Source organism: Mustela erminea, chromosome 16 (assembly GCF_009829155.1).
Source record: "Mustela erminea isolate mMusErm1 chromosome 16, mMusErm1.Pri, whole genome shotgun sequence".
Classification (NCBI taxonomy): Eukaryota; Metazoa; Chordata; class Mammalia; order Carnivora; family Mustelidae; genus Mustela; species Mustela erminea.
The window spans coordinates 37,681,233-37,699,057 of NC_045629.1; the positions used below are offsets into that span (position 1 = coordinate 37,681,233).

At 35.1% G+C, this 17,825-nt stretch overlaps 1 long non-coding RNA gene across 1 annotated transcript in view; it reads left to right on the forward strand.

Annotated features, from left to right (window-relative positions):
- The window catches only part of LOC116575186, a 39,668-nt gene extending 23,568 nt beyond the window's left edge, over nt 1-16,100 (forward strand). The window contains exon 2 of the long non-coding RNA XR_004279642.1: nt 16,018-16,100. This is a non-coding gene — a long non-coding RNA (uncharacterized LOC116575186). The remainder of the gene's footprint in view (nt 1-16,017) is intronic.
- Nucleotides 16,101-17,825: the final 1,725 nt, after the last annotated feature.

A 17,825-nucleotide genomic window follows, 5' to 3' on the forward strand; every position in this document is an offset into this window, starting at 1 on the left:
TTTCCTAGAGGCAGAACTCAAACTCAGAAGTAGAACTCTTTCCAGTCTTCCTTATATGGAGCCCACTGATGAACAGTAGGTTCATGGAACTTAGAGCCATAGCCCTTTACATGAGTTTTATGTTTTTTTGCTGCTGTTTCTTCTGCTTATGTATCACTTTCCCTATGCTGTATGTATCATCTCTGTAGCATCAAAACTCTCATTGCCATTTTTTATAACTCATTGCTCCATATCTTGGAGGAAGAAATCATATTCCAGTATACTAAATCTAAACTGATAATAAGACCAAAATACATAAATTATCACATTCTTTATGAATTTTTATGACCTCAATGTGTATTAAAATATATATCTCCTAGTAATGCACTATATTGTCTCATTAACTAAAAACTACCTTTCTCAACTCCATTTGCATTCCTTTTAAAAGCGGGACACTCCTTTGTCCATTACTGACATCATCATAAAGAAAGTTTGGATTATTTTAGCATCCCTCTGGTTCCACAATACCTGCCAACTAATATTCCTCCCACAAAATTAAGTATATCTCTCTTTTCTTATCCTTGTCACAATTATCTATTAACTTTAGACTCACAAATTAATAATTTAAAAAGACTATTGTACCAGACCCAGTTTCTTCTCAACTTCCTAAGTTACCATCATCAGGATATCAATCTGAATGTCACCATGATAGATAGCTATAGGGTTAGATTCTGTAATTTGACTTTTTTTTTTCTTTTACCATCTCTCTACTTCGGTAGACTTTTCTTATGGCCACAAAATGGATGAAGAATTTCACACTATCTTCCGCATATTGAAATTTAAAATTTACCTGATGACAACAGCCTTCTTTTATCCCCCTTTCAATCATTCACTGAATTCAAATTTCAACATGGGAAATTCATTACCTCTTTTTAAGTCTCATGGTCTTCTAGTTCCTTCTTCATGTTTTCAATTATTATTTTATTTTTTTGTGATAGCTCAGCTCTACATCAGAACCTCATATCCTCCCCCATGACTTTCTACTACACTTGATCTTGCCAATTCCCAACTGTGGTTCAAACCAATGGTCTATTGCATTATCTGGATAAAATTACATAATCTGAGAAAACTGATTGTTTCCAACCTCAAATAGACCCTCAACTGTTACTTGGTGGTCTTTCCACTAATTTCTAGTTGGATAAATTTTCTATTTTCCTAAGTGGTTAGTCTCAGTCATTTCCTTTCACTCAGCCAAGCAAAACCAAACCAAACAAATAACATAAACTGTCTCATAAAAAAATAAACACATGAGACATACTCAAACATAACTATAGGTTCACAATTCCCAGTTTCTTTCTTTACAGTCTCAGAGGAAGATGTGCTCTGTTGCAAGCCACAGTAATCCTATCTACTCATGTCATTGCCCAGAAACCTCTCCATTTCCTCTGAAATGTGCAACCTTGTTATCATTTTCCTTTCTCACCCTCACCACTTACTTCTTTCAGTCACCCTAGAAATATGTTAAAATATTCCTATTCAAAAAATACATTAATATTTAAAATTCTCCCATAAATGAGGAAAAGTAGAGAAACATAACAAGCTCTACTTCAGCCTGGTGACCACAGTTGGCATCATCAGTCATAAATCATGTTGATAGTATATAACCTTGATAGGATGTAATAAAATGAACACGTTACCTCTGTGATCTACCTTTCTCAAATCAATAATCCCAGTTTAATCACGGAAAACTGTACTCCTCAAAACTGCAAGTTCATCTAAAACAAGGCAAGTTAAAAAAAATTGTCAGTCAAGAAGAAGCCAAAGAGAACTAACAACTAAATACAATGTGGTATCTTGGATGAGACCCTGGAATAGGAAAAGGACCTTAGGTAAAAACCAAGGAAATCTGAATAAATTATAGACTTTTTAAACACAAATATATCCATATTGGTTCATTAATTATAATGTAGTAACCATAATAATGTAAGATATTAATAACAGATTAAACCATGTATAGGGGCCATATGGGAATTCTCTGTATTATCTGCCCAATTTTTTGTAAACCTAAAACTGCTCTAAAAAATTAAACCCTATTATTAAAATTGAAGCAAAAATTGTAGCCCAGGCATTACTCCATCTAGAGGGAGGTAGAACAATCACCTATATCAATAATAAATACTCTTATTCACATTAGTAATTGCAGCTTATGTGTGTAACCATAATAGATCTCCTGATCCTAAACTCCAGAATTTGTCAGAATAATAAACAAAGTGGAGGTTAAAAATAGAAAAATCCAGGCTTCCCCATGCTGAGATACTTCTGTAAAACACACAATATGTGAGGACATAGCAGAGCAGACCATAACTGGTTGCCCTCTCTAGGTGCCTTTCAAGAGTTAGGAGGGCAGAAATGGGCAGATCTGCACATGCTAGTTTCTGTTCTCAAAAATGCCACTCATCTTCAAGAGGAGAGGAACAGAATGAACCAGCTTAGCATTAGGCCAGGATCATAGCTAATCAAGGTCTCTTGACACAGAAACAAGAAAGTGGGACTTCCTTCTAAGAGAGAAAATGCTGGGCGCCTGGGTGGCTCAGTGGGTTAAGCCGCTGCCTTCGGCTCAGGTCATGATCTCAGGGTCCTGGGATCGAGTCCCGCATCGGGCTCTCTGCTCAGCAGGGAGCCTGCTTCCCTCTCTCTCTCTGCCTGCCTCTCCGACTACTTGTGATTTCTCTCTGTCAAATAAATAAATAAAATCTTAAAAAAAAAAAAAAAAAAAAAAGAAAATGCTAATTCCCTACCAACTGAGCTAGCCAGGTGCCCCACAAAATGGACTTTTAAGTAGTAAGTTCGATTCTTCTTCATTATTTCTAATTAAACTTTTAGGAACTATGACTTGACTCATCCATGGAAACCAATTTTTCTCACTTACCAGTGTAAATTATTTGACAGTTTACTTAATTTAATTCTTTAGCAGAATAGTTTTGTTTTGTTTTCTTTTCACATCTGGCAGTATTGGCAAGTCATCTTCCCTCCTGAGCATTCCTTTGCCTCTCCACTGTCACTATAATCTATTGTAAACTACTTTTCATATGTTTCCATGCCTTCTACATCTCTGACAAATTGTACTTTAAAAAAAAAATTTCTGGTGTCTATATCCAAAGGACATAAAAATTTATTAATTTAATTTGTTCCTTGTTACCAGTCAGGTAGAAAATAGAACCACTGAACACATTTATTTTTCTACTTAGTTTAGTGTATTTGCTGATAGTACAACATAAGGCTCATCCTCTTTTTCATTCACTGATTGTCTATGTTATGTCAAGATCTTTCAAATTCTTCAAAACCTAAATATGGTGCTTCTATCCAACAAATCCCTTTACCTACTAACACTGTGACTTACACTATTCATAGCCCTGCTACCAAAAATACCATTTTCTTTACTAGATATCTTAGTTATATATATAGTTATATATATACATATATAGATAGATAGATAGATAGATAGATAGATGATAGATATATCTTATCTAGTTATTGGATTGAAATATTTTCTACTATAACTATGCCACCAAAGATAAGGTAACGTAAAAATATTATAGTATTTCTTCAAAATATATCAGTGTATACAATATAATATAACTACTGATTATTTCTAGGCGGTTATTTTCTCAATAAGACTTGATAAACTAAGTGCAGATTTATAATTTTTTTTTATTTTAAAGATTTTTTTTTTTAATTTGACAGAGAGAGAGATCACAAGTAGGCAGAGAGGCAGGCAGAGAGAGAGAGGGGGGAAGCAGGCTCCCTGCTGAGCAGAGAGCCTGACTCGGGGCTCCATCCCAGGACCCTGAGATCATGACCTGAGCCGAAGGCAGAGGCTTAACCCACTGAGCCACCCAGGTGCCCCTAGATTTATACTCTGTGTCTACACTCTAAAGCTACAAACACTTTTGAAGTATTGACTTAAGCAGAGTATAATTAGAAAGGCAGACTTCTCCTGTCCAAAGATATTCCAGCTTCAAATATTATAGCATCTTTGATTTGTTTCTCAATGTCAACCATGATAAATTCTTACACTTCAACTACAGTGATGTTTTTGAAACACAAATCTGAACTTCTCCCATCTCTGCCCCCTTCTCATATTCAAAACATTTCAATAATTTGTAATTGTTCTTAGGTGACAGAACAGAAAGTACAACATACTTTATATCTCATGTCATGCTCCCACATGTGCTCTCTGGGATCTGTCACATGGACCTTCTTCAATTACTGGATATCTGTTACTCCCTGCCATAGTCTTTACATATGATGTGTCATCTTCCTTAAAAGTTTTTCCTTACCACCACCACTTACATAAGATCTCATTTTCTTCCTTCATATCTGATTCAAATTTCAGCATTATGTAAGATGTACCTAAATAGTTTTATTACCTTGTCACATGCTCTTTCATGCTCTCAAAGAATCAGGCAATTCAATAATATGTTTCTCCCACAGTAACCATTGTCCACTATTAATTGTCCTGCATCAAGAATAGTGTGTGACTAATAAATAAATTAATTAGTGAATAAATAGCTAAGTTTTATACCATTTTTGTTCAAAGATGAGCTATTGATCAATGGCAGTCAAAAATAGATAACTGATAACTTACATAAGAAAAAGAAAAACCTAGCAACATGAAAGTTCTATAATCTATTTTTTATGCAACCTTTATATTTAGCTGGCTCTTTTTGGTAACTAAGCTATGCTCTCAATAGTCAGAGCATGGCAAATGGAATTCATTCCATTATATTCCAGTGCTTATGACCATGATTGAGAGTATTAATTATATGCTTTTAAATTTCATTTCTCTTTGCAATGTACAGTGAGAATTTAGCTTTTGGCAAGTATCTGATAAGGCATGAGAAGAAAAACTACTTTAGATTTAATATGCTGTATAGCATAATATAAAGAATGGTACAGTATGAAGGAAGGGTGATCTAAATTTATCTTTGACTTCTGGGTCAGAAATGTATGAAGTTTTGGCTGGGTGACTGCAAATGAGCCATGTCGCCTGAGTTTATTTCTATAAAAAGAGGATAATATCTATCTGACAAATTTATTGTAACAAAATAATAAAAATATTAACTATTGAGGTGACAACATTTGAATAATTTACAATTGCTCTTAGGTGAAGCTAAGCCTACTGCTGATATTGGAGCAGGGTGAAACCATTACCACATTTATAGAGTAAGAATATTTCAAATGTTTCTGTTATAAAAATAGACCATTCGAAATATTACTTTTATACACAATTGACCATTTTAAAATATATTTTCTACTTGGATTTATTTCTTTATAGCTGACATGGTTAATTATCATTATAAATTAAGATTCCTTTCCTTTTTTCCCATGAAAGCTATTTTCTCTGGACTATGTAATCACCACAATCTCATCAGTTTTCTGATTATTGAGAAAAAACAAGTGATCAATATTGAATGGCCTGAAAAAAACCAATGAAGGTCATTCAAATCAATATGTTTAGCTTGCAATCATTTATACTGTACATTTACAAAAGCACAGTTTATTGAAGCTTCATTTGGAATTAGCAAAAATTATGGGGAGTAAATGTGTAGTTGCATTTCATTTTAAATCTGGAGAATGAAAACAAATGATTTTTTTATATTTTCAATAGATAATCTGTTCTACTTTAAATTATAAATGTATTAAACTACTTCTTTGAATATAACTATAAAATATTCATATACTAAGTTAATTCTAAACTTGTGACTATTAGGATAGATGACATTGTTTTGAAGGTAATAGACTAACTGCATATTCTTCATTTTTATTTATAATTTGGAAGTAGATAAATATTACTTAAATTCATTCATATAAACTTAAAGTGATTTTTTTCTAAAATTTTGATAAAACACTAAATGACAAAGAAAAAGTAGTAAGTACACTGTTAAAGCAAATACAGCAATACAAAAAACAACAGGTAAAAACAATCTATAAAATTCACTTCAGAAAGTACCCCAAAGTCAAGAGAAGAACAGTAACTTTCTGAAAACTTTCCCCAAGTTAACCATTAGGCAAAAAAAATGGAGTCCTTTTTTATTAGTCAAAATACTCCATTATAAATTTTTTAAAAAGATTTATTTATTTGACAGAGAGCAAGTGAGCAAGTTGGAGGAGCAGCAGAGTGAAAGGGAGAAGCAGGCTCCCTACTGAGCAAGAAGGCTGATGTGGGGCTTAATCCCAGGACCCTGGGACCACAACCCAAGCCAAAGGCAGACATTCAACCAACTGAGCCACCCAGGCATTCCTCCATTACATTTTTAAACACTCTGGATACCTCACATCCTTTTATATACATTATCTAATTTGATCTCTACAACAACCCTATGAGAAGAGTAAAACAGATCAATATTACATCAAAAAGGTTACAGAGGATTTTGAAATTGAGCAACTGATAAGTAACAGAAAATGCTCTTTTTAAACTACCAATATAGTACTCTTTCTATGCTACTACAAGTCCTTTTTATTATAAAAGTGCATATGGATATGTGTGTGTATACACACACATATATAGAGAGCTACTGGAGAAAAAAAAAGTTAAGCTGCATATTTTCAGTATTTTGATGGTGGGGATAGGGGGCTGGGGTGTGAAAAATGACTTCAAATTTATCATGAAACAATTATAGTAAAATTCACTGAAAAAACAATGCAAACTTCACTGAAAAACTTCACAATGCAAAATTCACTGAAAAAACAATGCAAACTTAATTTAATCATTTGGTCCCAAAACAATTCAAACTTGTAATTTAATATATTTACTTATGCCATGTCCTCAAGCCACAATTCCCAGAGGGTCGCCTAAAGAGGACAAGGTAATACATATTACAGGAAAGGAATCATGAGCTTAGGGAACCTAAATATTTTATAGCAGGCAGTTAAGTATGTTGTTCTTTGGTTAAGAATAGAAGGAACTATTTCTCTCTTCCAAGCCTGTAAGCAAACTAGTCCCTTTCTTCAGAGAAAAAAGTACTATCTCTATTTCCAAGGGCTATTTACTATACAAAGACTTTGGAAATATAGTCAGGAATAATAGCTGTCAGTGCTTCTGTTCACAGCATGAACAGAAATGTATATGGTCTGTATGAAAGACCTGTGTCTCCCAACAATATCAATCCTTCATCTTTATATATCTTTTATACTGTTACGGCTTCTGGTGAATTTTCCTGCTCCATCAGTGGCTTGGATTAATGTGGTTGACAAATTAATATGATTAATATGAGAACAATTTGTGCAATTTTTCTCATATAACACATTTAATTATGAATTCTACCACTAGGACTCCAAGTAAGAGTAAGACAAACCTGCAGTACTGACATCAAGCATTATCCTAAAATTCTGTACTCAGACAGTTGAACAAACTCCATAAACCACTGGGGTCTGTCTTAAATATCCAGGTGGCTTTCCTCTTAACTTCCTATACTGATCTTTTCATTTCCCTAAGGCATTAATCCAAGTACAGAACTATGTATTAGTAATTATACCAACTCTGCCTTGCCATACAAGAATGCCTAGGGTGATTTTATAATCTATAAAAAGTCCTTAGGACAGTGAATTGATACTGATGCCAGTGTCTGTCATGGTCAAAGTTGTGTTATTTCAATTAAAGTCATAAACAAATTTCATATTGTTTCTAATTGAATGACTACCATTATAGAGGTGACTATCTCTGTATACTTACTGAAGTCAATTATTCCTTTGGAAGCTCCCCTGAGTAAAAGGTAGCCTCATTTAGAGAGACTTCTGTAGTCTCCTGACTTACATAATCTGGTATTTCTTCAAAACTTGAAAGTACATTATAAACTTTGCTAAGCTATAAATCACTATAATTTGGGGAGGAAGGCAAGATAATGACAAGAAGTACAGCATCATGGGTGTACATGGTGTCACTAGAAAAATATGGGCTTTTATAGTCATCAAGACCCCAAGTGAGACTTACATCATCAGGGGGCCTGAATTGACAGTGCCTTTATAGTAGCCTCCCAGTGAGCTGATATTTCTTTAGGTTCTCATTTCAGTTCAAATAATTATTTACCAAACCTTTTTGGGATAGAACTTACTTCAGGGAACCAGTCCATCTTTTCTGTTTGTTCATACCACCAGGCAGAAGGTATTTGTCTACCAAGGGAATAAGAAACAGTTATATAGTAATGGAGGTTGGAAAGATACATGGAAGTACTGACAGCTGTTTTTATATGGAAGGTACAAGAGCAAAAGCCATCTGCAGTTTCTTTTCTTTTCTTTTTTTTTTTATCTGCAGTTTCTGATTGAACTCTAAGTAAAATCAAGGAGAGTACTAATCAAATCATGGTCAGGATTATCTGGCAGGAGATGACAACAGTCAGTTAAATTTAAGGTGTTGGACACATCAGTTTATGGGAGCCATATCAGAATGTTTTCGTTAATGAGAAATGTTCATGGTTCTGAAAGACAAAGATCATTAATGTCCCTCCATCACCATACTTCAAGGAGTCTGAGGTTCTCCTTCCCCAGGTACCACTGTGATTGTTTTCTCCTTCTACCCCCTAAAATTTGTTGTGTCCTATTCTAGCAGCTGTAAATTCATTTTTCTTCAAACATTTATTACCTGAATCCAAACCTTTTGCCAAAGAAGGACAAAGTTTATATAAAACTTACAAAGATATTATGTCCACCATTTGGCTATATTGGCTACTACTGAAAGATCTGGTGTGGGTTACTATTGGTATCCAGTGTACTCAACTGCCATTATCATTATGATCAAAAACCATGCTGATTCAAAAAGACAATTCAGGTGGTTAAACAAGAATTATTTTTAATTCCCTAGGGCCCATTTGGCTGTACCCAGTGTAGCAAACAGACTGGCCTCGAATTGCTGTTTAGGGAAAAGAAAGAGTTATGCCCAGGAATGGTCTAGATGGAATCTCACATTTAAAAAAAATAGGTCTATGTAAATCCCCACCCATTCTGTCATGAGAATTAGCTGGAAAGTCTCACAGAGGAGATGATTCATTTCTGGGGACAACTGTATTCAGTGAATAAAACAGCCTCACTAAAGTAGGCAGGCAAGTAGATTAAGAAGTCTTTTTTATTTTTGAATAGGCTTTTTCAACACCAGAGACTAGGCAAAACCAGATGCCTCTGGATGCCAAGAGGTATGGGAGATCAATAAAATACCTTGACTTGAATACCAGCCTACTGCTGAATGACTCTTTTAAAATAAAAAGAGGAAGGAGGAGGAAGGGACAGGAAAGGAAAATGAGGAGAAGGAGAAGGAAGGGATGGAGGAAATAGAGGAGGAGGAAGAGGAATCTTTTTTCCTTGGGGCAGACCAAACACCTAGGCCATTTTCAAGATTAAAAAGGCCATTAAAAATGTAATGAGGCTCATTAAGAAGAGCATTGGCCACAGCTATAAGAACAGTTAAGGTCTACCTAGGAGAGGAACAATCATGTCTAATTTTGGTTCTACATAGCTGACACTAAGGTGGAAAAGGTATACCAAGCCAGTTTATTTCTTCAAGTTTTAGGTTAGCCAAACCATCAGTGAACCAAGCTTAAGAACTAGGGGAATTTCTGTGAATAAAGGCCTCTGCTGAGTCAGAGGCTATGCTTTAGGTGACAGAGTGAAGAACAAATTTTCATCCAAAGGGATTAGCTGCCATTTTTTCAGATAAAGTAAATATATCACTGGGGCCAGGACTCCAGTTTTACTGAGTATACAATTTCCATTCTATCAGTGAAGCTTGTTGAGATTTTTCTACTTGTTAGTCACTGAGTCTAAGCTGATCCACCTCAAAATGGGAATATTACACCAAAGAGTCACAAAGCCCCTATGGAGAAGGTTTTTAGCTTTGACAAGAGCTCAGTAGCAATATAATAACCCCTTTCAGATGGTACATGTCTAATAGCCATGTCAGAGAGGAAACGAGTATGAATTCCTGAGTCTACCTTCCTTTGCTAGGCTACCTTCCTTTGCCAAAGGCAAAATAATCATAGAGAATTTTAGTTCAAAAATTCATTATGGTTATGGAGCCCTAAAGTCAGAGAACATTCCAGGACTTGCTGGGTTTCTTTCAATCCAAAGTATTTATTTGGACCTTAGCCAGGAAATGTTGATTTATGAGATAGCCAATATAAAGAACAAAGTAGAATTCCCACTTATCTCCAATCCCACTATCTCCAATATCCAACATGACGAATAAGGGGCTGGCCTTCCTTTTTTGTAGTGGTGGTTGAAGTATGAGCCCTTCCTTGACTACCAGAAATATTGAGCATTATGAATCTGTACCTAGACCTACTAAGTGTGCCTGCCTTCTGCTCCAGAAAGAGATAATATCTCTACATTCCACAGCTGAGAGAAAACCTGCCCTTTGCTCTCAAAAGAGATACCATCTATATCTTCCAAGGTTATTTGCTGTATAAACATCCTTGAAAGAAAGCTTGGCATAACAGAAGTCAGTGCTTCTGCTGGAAGATATCCAAAAACACATGAGACCCATGGAGAAATATCTCTCAACAGAAGAGTAGTAAAGAAACCAAATGACTGTCACAGTTCTGGTCAAGTTTACTGAAATAGCAGCCTACTACTGCTGCTGCCAATTATCGTAAAGCAATATTTCAGGATTTTTCTTCACTGTTTCATTATTCAGTTGTTGCTTTACAGTAAAAATTTACTTATTGGTTTGTCCATTCAAACCCTTATATTATTCATGTACTACCAGTGAATAAAAAAACAGCTTTAAAAAGACTAATATAAAATATGTTTTCTTCAGATTCTTATTTCAAAAGCTCCAATATCATATCAAGTTTTTTTTAACTCTGAAGATAAATCTAGATAAATGTAATATAAAAACTAGATAAACATAATATAAAAACATAATATAAAATATAATATAAACATATATAATATAATATATATAAAACTAGATAAACATAACATAAAACATAATATAAAATAATATGAAAAAACAGTTCATGTTTTAAACATGAAATGTTACACACATTAAATATTGATGGGAGTCACATTATTGATGGAAGCAGCTTAACAAGGTAGAAAGGACACAACTTTACAAGTTAAAGTCAAATCTGTAAAAATTAGAAATTATGAGGTCTTGGGAATATTATACAACTTAACTTCCTTTTCTAAAAAAATCAGCTTATCACCTATTTAATTGATTGCAGTTGATAAGGATACTGAAACGATATATGTAACATATCTAGCAGAGGCATAGAAAACAGGAAGAGCACATTATTTTCTTCTCCACTTTCTGTTGCTATCATGATAACAGAAATATCTCACCCATCTTCATAAATAGAGTATCATTCTACTTCTTCCAAGTAAGTCTCCTTAAAAGTCTATGTATGTTCCTGGAGGTTCAATATCTCCTTGGGAGTTAGTGGGCCTCAAAATATCATCCAGAACAACAGTTAAAACACTTAAAATAGGTACTTATAAACTCTACTGTCAAAGGAAATAAAGGGTCTTTCTGGGAACTGCACCTGAGTTTGACTCCAAGAACAATTAATTATAATGTGCTATGGTATGTTACATTTTTACTAATCTTCATAAGTCACTTCTCATACTTTATCTCATATACTTTCCACACTTAAATACTTGGAGAATATAATTACTGGAGACATAGTAGATTTGAAGTGGAGAATTTGGTTAGCTTCTGAGAGGGACCATTATTAAGTTTCACTAGGTTTATTTTTCTATGAAAATATATCCAACTTTCAAATCCATGAACAGGCAAAAAACTAAATTCTGTGTATCTCTGATAGTTTGAATTGATTCATATCTATTAGCTAGCTGTAAGTGAATAAACTTCACTCAGACAATATGAATGAGACTACTAATTTTTAAAACATTATCCTATTTTTTGAAGTGAGGCACAGTTTATTTTCTGGATCTATAAAATATATTCACTGCTTAGGTATCAGAACCAAAGAGATAAAACATCTTCACATGATGAAAACAGCATTGGGTGTTATATATAATTAATGAATCATTGAACATTATTACATCAAAAACTAATGATGATTATATGTTGGCTAACTGAATTAAAATAATTAATTAAGTTTTTATTGTGTTATGTTAGTTACTATAAAATACATCATTAGTTTTGATGCAGTGTTCCAAGATTCATTGTTTATGTGCAACACCCACTGTTCCATGCAATGCATGTCCTCCTTAATACCTACCACCAGGCTCACCCATCTCCCCCAACCCCTCCCCTCTAAAACCCTCAGTTTGTTTCTTGGAGTCCACAGTCTCTCATGGTTCATCTCCTCCCCCACCCCCCAATTTCCCCCAATTCACTTTTCCTTTCCTTGTCCTAATGTCCTCCATGTTATTCTTTATGTTCCACAAGTAAGTGAAACCATATAGTAATTGACTTTCTCTGCTTGACTTATTTCACTCAGTATAATATCCTCCAGTCCCATCCATGTTAATGCAAAAGTTGGGTATTCATTCTTTCTGATGGCTGAGTAATATTCCATTGTATATATGGACCACATCTTTATCCATTCATTTGTTGAAGGGCATTTCGGTTCTTTACACAGTTTGTCTGTTGTGGACATTGCTGCTATGAACATTGGGATACATATGGCCCTTCTTTTCACTACATCTATATCTTTGGGGTAAATACACCAGTAGTGCAGTTGCTGGGTCATAGGGTAGCTTTTTAAAAATTTTTGAGGAATCTCTGCATTGTTTTCCAAAGTGGCTGCACCAACTTGCATTCCCACCAACAGTGTAAGAGGAATCCCATTTCTCCACATCCTCTCCAACATTTGTTGTTTCCTGCTTTGTTGATCTTTGTAATTCTAACTGGGGTAAGGTGTTATCTTAATGTGGTTTTGATTTGAATTTCCCTGATGGCTAATGATGATGAACATTTTTTCATGTGTCTGCAAGCCATTGGGAAGTGACTGTTCATGTCTTCTGCCCATTTTTTGACATGATTATCTGTTTTTTGGGTGTGGAGTTTGAGTTCTTTATAGATCTTGGATATCAGTCCTTGGTCTATAGTGTCATTTGCGAATACCTTCTCCCATTCTGTCGGTTGCCTCTTTATTTTGTTGACTATTTCCTTGCTGTGCAGAGGCTTTTGATCTTGATAAAGTCCCAAAAGTTCATTTTCACTTTTGTTTCCTTTGCTTTTGGAGACATATCTTTAAAGAAGTTGCTGTGGCCGATGTGGAAGAGGTTACTGCCTATGTTCTCCTCTAGGATTTGGATGGATTCCTGTCTCACATTGAGGTCTTTCATCCATTTTGGGTTTATCTTTGTGTATGGTGCAAGAGAATGCTCGAGTTTCATTCTTCTGTACATAGTTGTCTAATTTCCCCAGCACCATTTAATGGAGAGACTATCTTTTTTTCCCCCTGGATATTTTCTCCTGCTTTGTTGAAAATTATTTGACCATAGAGTTGAGGGTCTATATCTGGGCTCTCTACTCTGTTCCATTAGTCTGTGTGTCTGTTTTTATGCCAGTACTATGCTGTCTTGGTGATCACAGCTTTTAAAAAAGAAAAAAAAAAATCCCCTTTTCTTAAGAAATGAGCTTGATTGAAAATGTACTTAATGTGTCCTCAAATACCTCAAATGATACATCTCTTTGAGGAAACTTTCTGCGAAGGGGTCAAGGAGAGAATATTAGCCAACAGGATACAGTGAAACACTGGCCTATAAAGTATGTTGTACTTGAGAACTGAATTTAGAGATTAATTCAACATGTAATAGCCAAAGTAACATTTTATTTATGTTTTAGGTATAATTTTGTGTATATTTATTTTGACAATAGCTTTATAGAATATTTGTTCAATTGAGTCAGATTTTGGAATTGCTTTCTTGCTTAAATGGCTCAATGAATTGATTCTATTTATCCCAACAACTAGTTCAAGGCTATTTTATTTTCCCCTGAATTGACTAGTTGATTTGTCTTCATGTAAATCTCAGTCCAAAAATATTTCTGCTGAATCAGCATCACCACTTCCTGCAGCGAGCCATGAAGCTAATTTCAGCAGAGGTTTGAAATTAGGCAAGATAATGAAATGGGCTAACAACCTGGCCCAACCCTAATTTATAGTCTTATTTAAAATTAAGGTTGGCTTTGCCCTTGGCCCTGAGACCAGAGAAACACTGCAAGTTTAAACCTATCATTAGGCCAACCAGAATGCAGCTAAATTACAACTGTATTTGTCCTTAGAATCATTCACTTTCCTTACTTCTCCTTACTGCTTATGCCTTGACACGTCTGTAATCTGTGGTCTCCCTGTTCATGTGTCAAGCCCACATGAGAGTGCTTCTGTTCTAATACTTTGTTAGAATAGAGTTAGGCTGCTCTGTTCTAACACTGCCTCTGCACTGCGCATTTCCTTCTCCCCTCACCTCTCACTAAAATATCTTTCCAAAGAAAACTGACTGAAAGTATTTTTTTTTTAAATCTTTGCTTTCCAGCTATCACAATTTTTTTTAAGAAGCAGATGCTAAGATAGAGTTAGGGGTACAAGATGTGTGATTAATACCAGAGAGATGAGGGAGAGGGAGTATGATGAGGCAGAGAAAGAAGCTGAATTGAAATGAAGACTGGACCAAAAAAGGCAAAACGAAGAATTTAAAAAAAAAAAAAAAAAGAAGGAAGACTGAACAACAACAACAAAAAGCCTTGGCTAACCCTGTAGGAAGCTCTGGTGCAAATATTTCTCAGCAGATCTGTGCTATGTTGAGTCTAAATGATGATAGCCTTATATCCCTACCTTGTTCAGTCACCACATGTAGGCTCCCCTAAGAGATGTAAACTAGTATGCAGTTGCTCCTAGAACTGTTAGCTGGAGGCAGTGTTATTTTTATTTTATTTTATTTTTTTATGTATTTGAGAGAAAGCACACACACACAAGCAGTGGGGAGGGTCAGAGGGTGAAAGAGAAACAGACTCCCTGTTCAGCAGGGAGCCCAATGCAGGACTCAATTTCAGGACCCTGAGATTATGACCTGAGCTGAAGGCAGACGTTTAACCAGCTAAGCCACCCTGGCACCCTCAGAGGCAGTGTATTGAATGCATTCCCCACAGCTGGCCAGATGTCTTTCTTTTTTAAAATTTTTTAAAATCTTTCTTAAAGATTTTATTTATTTACTCGAGAGAGAGAGAGAGCATAGGGGTGGGGGGAAGGGTTAAGAGGGAGAAAGCAGACTCCCTGCAGGAGCCTGATGTGGAACTCAATTCCGGGACTCTAGGCTCATGACCTGAGCCAAAGGCAGTTGGTTAACCAACAAAGCCACCCAGGTGCCCCCAGAAGTCTTTCTTTGAAAGGGGATCTTGAGAGAGCATCTCTGTGTCATTCTCACTCATATGATTAAGTAATTCATAGTGAAGTCCTGAGTGCTAATGATTTAATTCAAAGCTTTCTCAAATGCATTTCTTTGAATAGATGTGAAGAGATGTCTTAGAAAATGTTTTGTGATCAATTTATTCTATGAAACTATATAACATAAAATTAAAGAATTTCCTTTGCTGCAAGATACAGCATCCTAATTAATAGTAATGCATTATCTACTATACCATGAGGCATCAAGAGAAAAGTTATAGATTGGATATATCCTAGCTATATTTATATAAAAAGCTTTTTCTCCAGATAATATATTTAATATCTTTCAGAACACTAATGACCCACATAGCACAGTTAAGGAAATTATCTAATTATAGGACATATATCACTATACACACACACACACATAATTTGCATTTCTCAGGACAATTCTGAAAATAGAAAATCTTCTTAACACAAGGGATTGATTCAAATGCTGTGAATGTGAGTGCCATAAAACAAGTGTTAAAAGTGATTCTTAAGGACATAGTTTCTTTGAAGTGTTCAAAAGGAGGATTCTGGTGCCATGTTTATAGCAAAATGAACAAGGAGAGGATGAGATTCTTGCACAAGGGAAATGGACTAATGTTAATACATCAGAAAAATTTTATCAATGTCCTTTGTGTTTTAGCCTTTTTCTTTAAGGAGACTGGTCACCAAATTGGAAGGCTTAGAACAAGCACCATAAACAGAAAACTGGGGATGCCATGACAGGTAAGGATGTACTAAAATTAATAATTATTTTTATAAAAATTAAATTGCTGATAAACCAAGACTTTCAGAGTGGGATAATTTTTTTAAAAAGATTTTATTTACTTATTTGTCAGAGAAAAAGAGAGAGCACAGGCAAGGGATGCGACAAGCAGAGGGAGAAGAGGGCTCCCCACTGAGCAGGTAGCCCTATGTAGGACTTGATCCCAGGACCCTGGGATCATGACTTGAGCCAAAGACAGATAGATGCTTAACTGACTGAGCCACCCAGGCATCCCAAGCAGAGTAAATTTTTAAAAAGAGACAAAGGATTGATTTCAAAAACCACAAAGCTGTGAGCAATTCTGATTTCTTAAAAGAAAAATCTAGAAAATCGTATTAAACAGCTGGTTTGTAAACATTTGGTAAATACTTCAAAATGAGATTTCTCCCCAAATTAATAATTCCCAAATAATCTGATTTTATTTTTAAATTGTAATTTAGTTGGCAAATTAATATACTATTGTAAGTATTGCTAAATTTTAGCTGAATATTAGCTATACCAGGCAATTTATAATCTTCTGGTGTGCTACATAATAAAATATTGGCTGATATTAATATTATTAAGTGGATCCTTTCTAATTGAATAGTTTAAAAGAATACTTATTAATTTTTATGCTTTTTTGGGAAAAAATTTCATTGTTGTGCCACTGAATTCTATTTTTGATCTTATTTTAATAAAATTTATCCTAATATGCTTGCATCTCTCTTTTTTTAAAGATTTTATTTATTTATTTGACAGAGAGAGAGAGAGAAAGAGAACAAGCAGGGGGAGCAGCAGGCAGAGGGAGTGGGAGAAGAAGGCTCCCTACTAAATAAGGAGCTTGATATGGGGCTCCATCCCAGAACCTTGGGATCATGACCTGAGCTCAAGTCAGACACTAACCAACTGAGCCACCCAGGAGCCCCATGTTTCTACCAGCAATTTTGAAAACAGTGATAGCATGCTTATCCAATTCTTAAGCAAAGAAAAATTAGAGGACTGTTTTTAGGTCCTGACATCCAAAATCCAAATTTAAAAAAAGCACTAAGGCTAAAAGTATAGCTTCAAACTGAGATCAATTTCACAGGAAGATATAATAATCTGTACATTGGTCCAGTCAACCACTTGTTCAAGTGTATACTGGATATGATCAGAATTTATGCTAAAGTTCACAGGAAAGGGGCACGTGAGTGGCTTGGTGGGTTAAGCCTCTGCCTTTCACTCACATCAGACCCTTTTGATCTCAGGGTCCTGGGATTGAGCCCCGAGTCGGACTCTCTGAGCAGCAGGGAGCCTGCTTCCCCCTCTCTCTCTGCCTGCCTCTCTGTCTACTTGTGATCTCTCTCTCTGTCAAATAAATAAATAAAATCTTTTAAAAAAAAGTTCATAGGAAAAACATTTCGAAGTTTTAGTAGATTACAAATTAAATACATTTTAGTACTGTAATGGCACTGTTAAAAGGCTCACATAATTATTACGTGAAAAGAATAAGATTGTTCTGTTCAGAGATTAAATTCAGACATTTTGCTTTGCCTTGGAGATCCTACCTCTGGAATATGTTTAGTGTTGGCTGTGACATTTTAATAAGGGGCAGATAAACTACAAATCTTTGAGGTACAGAAACCAGGATGTAATTGTGCTACATCAAAAAATATTTGAAGGACTCTTGATTTTAGCTTGGAGAAAACCAAACTAAAAGATTAAGG